Genomic DNA, 8,385 nt, shown 5'->3' with positions numbered 1-8,385 from the left:
AACTTATGTCTTTCCCCCTGCCCGTGAAATACTATGTGATCCTCTCTTGATGTTGGTCAGCGACAGCTCTGAATTAGCCACCGGGTCATGAGGTTAAACAACGGATCCACTTAGAGCCACTCTACACTCATACAACTAGTCTGTTTTTCACTTTCAGTGATATATTTAATAAATTTCAGGTAATTTTCAACACTTTACTATAAAATAACCTTTTATGATAGATGATTTTGACCAATGATAAGCTAATGTAAGTGTTCTGAACATGTTTAACATAGGCCAGGCTGAGCTGTGGCGTTTAATGCATTTTCAACTTAAGATACTTTCAACTTATGATGAATTTGTCAAAACATTAAGGCAAGAAGATCCGTATCATTTTCAATCACCATGGGGCAATGTAGAATGAAGATGCAAAATTCAGACAATAGTTGATACACATTTCGGGAATTTCAGAGATGTTTAAGACATCTTAAAGAGATGCCTGAGACAAAACAAACCAGATGTTCTTTTTTAAAATGTTTATTTATTTATTTATTTATTTATTTATTTATTCATTCATTGAGAGAGAGAGAGGGAGAGGGAGAGAGAGAGAGCATGTGTGTGTGAGTGGAGGAGGAGTAGAGAGAGAGAGGGAGAGAATCCCAAGCAGGTTTCACACTGTCAGCCCATAGCCCAACTCGGGGCGGGCTCCATCTCCTGAACCATGAGATCATGACCTGAGCTGAGATAATGACTTGAGCTGAAATCAAGAGTCAGACGCTTAACCAACTGAACCACCCAGGTGCCCCAAAATTGGTGATCTGCACAATAGCATCTCTTTTTCCAAATAAATTGATTAAGAAAAAAGAATATCTAGCCTAATCTGTCGTTCATGTAATAATTTTAAAGGTATTTGCGTATTAGTACAATCAGCATAAGATAACCACTTAATTAACCTTAAAAGTTTCAGTTTTCAAGAGAGCTCTCATTTCGACAAAGTAGTATTGACCAAAAGTTTAAATGTTCTCATCCTGAACTATTATACTCAGAATTTTGTATTCTTTTTTGTTTAGCCAGTATGCATATGATATGGTTTGAGGATCATTTATCACTTACTTAACTTTCTTGGTCTAGGTTACAGTTTATCAATATCATTTTTAAAGTATGGTGCCCAGAACTTACAACCTATCCTCTCTCCAACTGGTGACTGGCCAACAAAACATAAAGAGTCACTCCCTCTTTAATCTTCAAGACTGCGCTTGCATAGATTTGGATAATGGCTGCTTTGGCATGTGCACCACACTCATCGTACTGTGGCCTTACATTTTATTTGATGTCGTACAAAATTGCTAAGTTCCTCTTACACATTGTGCTATTTGGCTAGCTGCATGTAGCCATGCAAATGTTGAACATCCTCAAAATCTGCTTATTTCAGTCAATTACAAACGTTCATCTGAGCCTTAGTAGTGGTAATGTAATCAGATATGCAAGATCTTTGTTATGTTACCTAGATATTTAGAAACATGTGATATAGAAAATATTAGACTAAATCATATATTCTCCCACTCTACCAAGAACTATTCAAAATTATAGATATGTTTATTTTTTATCACGGAATCTCTAACAATAAATGATTTTGCATTCAGACTCAGCAATCTATGTCATCTGATCATTCAATTTTCTGAGTGACTATCCTAATAGATGTTTGCATTCTAAAGTGATATTCTGCCTTGAGAAAGTTTCCATAATCCTAGATTTGCATCCTGATGGGACACTGAATTGTGTTTCAAAAATGCAAATTCATTTAGGAGTAGTCATGCTCTAATTATCATTGGCGCTCCTGCCAAGAAATATCATCTTAAACTTATTGCCAAATCTTAACAAAGTTTAATCACAATAATAATGATTACCATTTCCAGAGAATTGTATATTTTAGCTAACTGCCACTTTCAAAAAACAGTTGTCTATCTGAAAAAAAATCGCATTTTTGTAAGAAGATTTGCCACCAACTTGCCGGTACATGTGTGATATCACATTAATGATAATGTGCAATTAATAATGTTACAATTTGTACATTAAACATTGACAACCATTTGTTTTAAAAGTATTAGAATTTTTTATTTTGATGATACAATTATAATACAAAAATCTACCAAATTAGAAATGAAACCGTGCTTTTTTTCTTCATCAAAATGGAATGTTTCATGATCATCTTGTATACTTTTATATATACATCATTAATGACATGCATTTAGATTTCCATGTTGCATATGTGGGAGAGTGGTTCACTAGACATGTATTCCAACATCTTTGTAGGATATTCCTGTATATCAGAGGTTGTGAAAATACAAACTACATTCCCTGATAAAACTTGCAAACAATGTCTATAATTGTTTTGCATTCTGTGAATCCAATGACTTTGCTTGGTCTTTGAAGTAGAAGCCATATCCTAGTGTGTAAGACAGAAGTCTTCTTCATCTAGAGGATGTCAGTAGTGCTGGTAGCCACAGATTTATTCTGGGAGTTCAGCTCAACTGTTGATTCTGGAGCTAATACCCATGAAAGGAACTGCTTCATGGCCCAGCTTTCTGAGTGTGTCATTTTTTGGCTAGACCAATTCCCAGGATTATTCTGGAAATTCTTTCTGGAAACTGAGCCTCCTATAATTCTTTCAATAATTTTATGAACACTGCTTTTGTTTAAAATAGCTAGAATTTTTTTTTATCATCTGCCAGTGAGCACTTCCTAACAGGTTAATAACATTTGAGGGAAATCTGAAAACCTACGTATCATTACTGTATTTGCGACACTACTTTGGGTGGTATGCAAATTCAGACTTCTACTTAACTGAACCCTCCTCCACATAAAAGATGGCAATAATAGTTAAATTGAATTTTATGCCATTTATGCAAGCCTTTTAATTTCTGCTGATTTTATGTAAGTGATAAATGTTATAAACATGCATCTCTTTGAAATGTACTATTGCAAACTGAATCAAATAAGGGAGTAACTAGAATTTTATTCACCATCACATTCTTCCTCTCTGAGTCAATTGAACAGAGCCAATAGCTCTCTCCAATAGAATTACTTGAGATGTTTTAGCATTTCAGTTTTCCTTGGCCATCAGGTGATAGTATCAGTTTGAAAGCCATAAGGTCAAATTGTTTCTGTTATAGACGCACAACTTTTGTCTATCTTGTAGGATTAATCTCTTAAGTGATATAAAAACATTTCTAAACATTATATTAATTTGGACCACTTGTCACTAGTTCAACACAGTGGCATCATCAAAACAACTATAACTTCTTTATCCCTGAAGAAAATTTTAAGGCAAGTCCAATACAAGTAGCTTAATCAAACTTATGGTCAGAATTTTCCTCGATAATGTTGTACCTTGACTTGCCAACAAAGTCTTAGACAATGAACCCTTATAGGAGTTTGATTTATTATTTGGAATTGTGTAACAATTTTTATGTTATTTTATAGATGGAAGGAAATGCAAAGCCTCACCATTCACTTCTTATACCTCAGATTTTAATGTAATAGACATTTTCTGACCACCATCTACTGGAGTAGGTATGGAGCCCAAGGCTGATGAGCTCCCTCTTGCCAGAAAAGAAAAGAGGCCTTCCGAACCCTAGACTCTCAGTGCAGAGTTCATGGTTGTGCTCCACACAAGTCCATGTTAAGTAATGTCATACATTCTATTTACAAAATACATTCTAACAAAGAGTAATAAATACTGTGCATACTTGTCCAGAAAGCTTGCTCAAAGATATGCAATATAATATATCCTAGGTATTTCTCCTAAGTAATAAGACCAAATTGGGCTCATTTCAAACCTTGTCACAATATTAATAAAGTCAAGCTCTATGTGTAGCAAGCTTAGAACAGAAGTTTATTATCCAAAATTATCATTTAAACCTTGAAGAAATTATTGTAGTTCATATTTGAAAAATGAGGAAGAGCATTAATTTTAATATAATTTATTTTTCATCTAGTTCACTTGGGGGATAATTTAATTTGAAAAGATCAGATGAATTGATTAAAATATGTTTCCAAATTCTCAACAGGAGGGTATTGGTAATGAAAAGAAAATTGGCTTTCATCATTATGATGTACCACACTTTAACATTTTAATGAATAGAGCAATTTATACTGCAGAATCAAAGACTTGGCATTTGATATTAAGGTCATCCTTTCTAGAAGGTTTATGTCTTCTCAAACTATGTCAAACTTTGAAGTATCTTTTTATGCTTTTTATACATCTCTAGTTTACAATCAATTATATGGTCCTATAATTAATAATAGATGAGAATCCCCCCATCCACCAATCAGGCTTCCTCTAGCCTATTTTTTTAATAATTATTTTTAATAATTAGAAACATCTGTTCCCTGGTACTGAAAATGCAGTCCCCTTTAAAGAAAATGACAGGTAATCTTTCCTTTGCATTCTTTAACAGATGCAAAGTAAACTTAAGTTTTCAGAGACATAATTTCAAAGTTGGTTGCTGAGAAGCTGAGAGTCCAGTGAGGAGTTAGCTTAGTCTGAAGGCAATGACTAGACATGATGAATTATAAGGGGATATGTAGGATCCTGGGCATTTTCCTATTCAATAGTACAGGTGTTTATAGGAAGACACGATGATTCTCCTCCCTGCATACCAACCTCGTTCTTGTGTGCTTATACTCCTGCCCTGAGGTCATTAGATTACATTATATTACAGGTTGTATAACTGACTCCACTGCGATGTACTGGGGAAAAACCAAATACATGAATTCTAGATACATGAATTCTAGTCCAAGGTCTTCTGCTTATTTTGCTGATTAGTGCTGGAGAAATCAATATGGCCTTCTCTTATTGAAAATATACAGTAAAGTACTAAGAGAATCAAACTAGAAATAAGTCTAATATTTATAATTATGTATATTTTAAATATGAAAAACACTGATTTAAAAGCATGGTGAAAAGTATATTACAGCTCTGGGTTTACTATTCTAGAAGAGAGCATTTCATTTGCATATTAACAACTCAGTGATTCACATTCAATATAATTGTTCTCTTTGAGTTAAATAAAATGAATTCTGTGACTTGCTGAGTATAAAATGAAATCATGGTCTCTTTGTTTGCTTGCTGGATGTCCTTCTTTGACATTTCATATTTCATCCTCTGGTAACTCTCAATAATGATGCATATCAGAGTTTACTGTGGATCTTTTAAAAGTGATGACACTAGGATCCTGTTTCTAAGGGTTCTGTTTAATTGGTCTTTGGGGGACTTGGTATAACGTTTCAAAAATTATCCTAGATTAATCTAATGTGTAGAAGAGTTTCCTTAGATGAAGAAGAAGCAGCTATTAGCCCTCATGAAAGTAGCCTACCTTGAACTGTCCTCACTTCTAGGTCAAAATGAAATCTGTGTCCTTGATGGCATAGTGATATCTCCTAAACAGGGTGTCACAGAGTCCTTTTGAGGGTGTTCTTCTGGTGAAAGATGGAAGGATGGAGAAGAAATATAGGAGATAAATTTTCTTAAACTTATTTTTAAAGTCTCTCGATGAATATATAATCACTGAGTTTTTCTTAGTATCATCTTAAATAAATGTTTTATGTTTCCATTGCACTTAAACATTTTCTATTCTAATCTTCATTGGAAATTTAAGTTATTCAAGAGACACTTTATCTCTTTTTTAGAATTGGGCTAAATATGTCTCATGGTGATATAGGTAAAACGCAACATACAAACTGCTTAAAGTAAAAAAAAAAAAAAAAAAGAGTTCATCTTGGAATTGAAGTCCTTGGAATATAATATATACCACACTCACCCTGTTAAAACAGGTATGCATATTCAACCCCTATTTGTAGGTTGACAAACATATATTCCTACTGCATTTTAGTAGTGGTGACAGAATGACCTTAATGCCACCCTATTATTGGTCACATCTCAACTTGTTTACATTGATATATGTTTGATGTATGGGTTTTCAAGTGTAGGGTACAGATTAACACATACAGTCTTAGCCTATGACTCATTAGCCTTCCAAGAAAGTCAAAGTCAGGACCTCTACTGTTTTAGCCAAGGCTATAAATAATTCCTTGAATGAGATACACATGAACTCACATAAAATGACTCATAAAATGACATTTAATGAGCAACTATTCTGCATAAATAATTTTTCCAGATGTTATGAGTTCAGACACCAAAAGTCTAGATAGATGAGACAGGTAGGTGCTATGATGAAGATTACTATATGACCACAGAGTGATGCACTAGAGGAATGTGCTTGCTTTCCTCCAGTACCTCAAAGATGCATGCCCCTGGTGTTCATGCCCTGAATAGCCTCCTCCCACATCACACTGAGGTTGATCTGTGCCACGAAATGTATATGGAAAAAAAGCAATCGTATGGTACTTTTGAGATCAGGTTATAAAAAAGACTGTGGTTTCTATCTTGAGTTCTTGTTGAATTTTCTTTTGGATCAGTTTCTCTTGGATCACTTGCTCTGGGAAATTCCTAGTTACTCAGGAAAAACCTATGTGGGGAGGCATGAAAGCTTCATGCCAACCTCCATGTAAGTGAAATTGGAAGAAGTATCTACGGCCGCAGTCAGGTCTCAAGATGAGTGCATACTTAACTAATTATTTTCCCAGTAATCTTTATTTTATTTTATTTTGTTATTTTATTTTAATTCCACTGTAGTTAACACAGTTATACTAATTTTGTATACAGTAGAGTGATCCAACCATTCCATATATTACTCAGTGCTCATCAAGGTAAGTATACTCCTAACCCCTTTCATCTATTTTCCCCCACCCTCCCACCCACCTCCCCTCTGATGGCCATCTGTTTGTTCTCTATAGTTAAGAGTCACTTTTTGGGTTGTCTCTTTCTGGGGTTTGTTGTGGGTTTTTTTTGTGTGTGCCTATTTTCATTTTTTTTCTTAAATTCCACATATGAATGAAATCATATGGTATTCCTCTTTCTCTGACAGGCTTATTTCACTTAGCATTACCTTCTCTAGATCCATCCATATTGTAGCAATTGGAAAGATTTTACTCTCATTTATGGCTGAGTAATACTATCCCATTGTGTGTATATACTACATATTCTTTATCCATCCACTTGTTTTGCTTCCATAGTTAGGCTATTGTAGATAATACTGCAATAAACACAGGCTGAACATATCCCTTTGAATTAGTGGTTTCATATTCTGTGGATAAATAGCCAGTAGTGCAGTTCTTGGGTCATAGGATAGTTCTGTTGTTAATCTTTTGTGAAGCCTCCATAGTGTCTTCCACAGAGGCTGCACCAGTTTGCATGCCTGCTAACGGTGCAAGAGGGTTCTTTTGTCTCCACATCTTCACCAACACTTGTTGTTTCTTCAGTTTTTTATTTTAGCCATTCTTACAGGTGTGAGGTGGTATCTCATTGTGCTTTGGATTTGCAGTTTGCTGATAATGAGTGAAGTAGAGCATCTTTTCACGTGTCTCTTGGCCATTTGTATGCTTCTTTGGAGAAATGTCTGTTAATGTCTTTTGTTCATTTTTCTCATTGAGTTATTTGGGCTTGTTTTGTTTTGCTGTTGAGTTGTGTAAGTTCTTTACATATTTTAGTTACTAATCCTTTACCATATATATTATTTGCAAGTATTTTCTCCCATTCTGTAGATTGTCTTTTAGTTTTGTTGCAACCAACAAACAACCTTTGCTGTGCAGAAGCTTTATATTTTAATGTAGCCCCAGTAGTTTATTTTTTATTTTTTCATTGCCTCAGGAGACATATCTAGAAAAATATTGTTACCACCAATGTCAGAGAAGTTACTGCCTGTGCTCTCTTCTAGGATTTTTATGGATTCAAGTCTCATGTTTGGGTCTTTAGTCCATTTGGAGCTTATTTTGTGTGTGGTGTCAGAAAGTGGTCCAGTTTCATTCTTTTGCACGTAACTTTCCAGTTTTCCCACCACCTTTTGTTGAAGAGACTGTCTTTTTCTTATTGCATATTCTTGTCTCCCTTGTTGAAGATTAATGAACCTTATAATTGTGGGTTTATTTCTGTGCTTTCTGTTCTGTTCCATTGATCTAGGTATCTATTTTTGTGCCGGTACCATACTGCTTTGATTACTACAGCTTTGTAATGTAATTTGTGTCTGGAATTGTGGTAACACCAGTTTTGTTTTTTCTTGTTTTCAAGATTGCTTTGGCTATTTGGGATCTTTTGTGATTCCATAGAAAATTTAGGCTTATTTGTTCCAGTCCTATTCTGTAAAAAATGCTGTTGGTGTTTTGACAGGGATTACATTAAGTCTTTGAATTGCTTTGGGTATTTGTTCTTCAAGTCCATGAGCATGGAATGGTCTATCCATTTCTTTGTGCCATCCTCAGTTTCTTTGTCAATATTTTATAGTTCTC

This window comes from Suricata suricatta, chromosome 7 (assembly GCF_006229205.1).
Source record: "Suricata suricatta isolate VVHF042 chromosome 7, meerkat_22Aug2017_6uvM2_HiC, whole genome shotgun sequence".
Taxonomy (NCBI): domain Eukaryota; kingdom Metazoa; phylum Chordata; class Mammalia; order Carnivora; family Herpestidae; genus Suricata; species Suricata suricatta.
The sequence above is the reverse complement of the archived record's forward strand: the minus strand, read 5'-3'. Positions refer to the sequence as shown.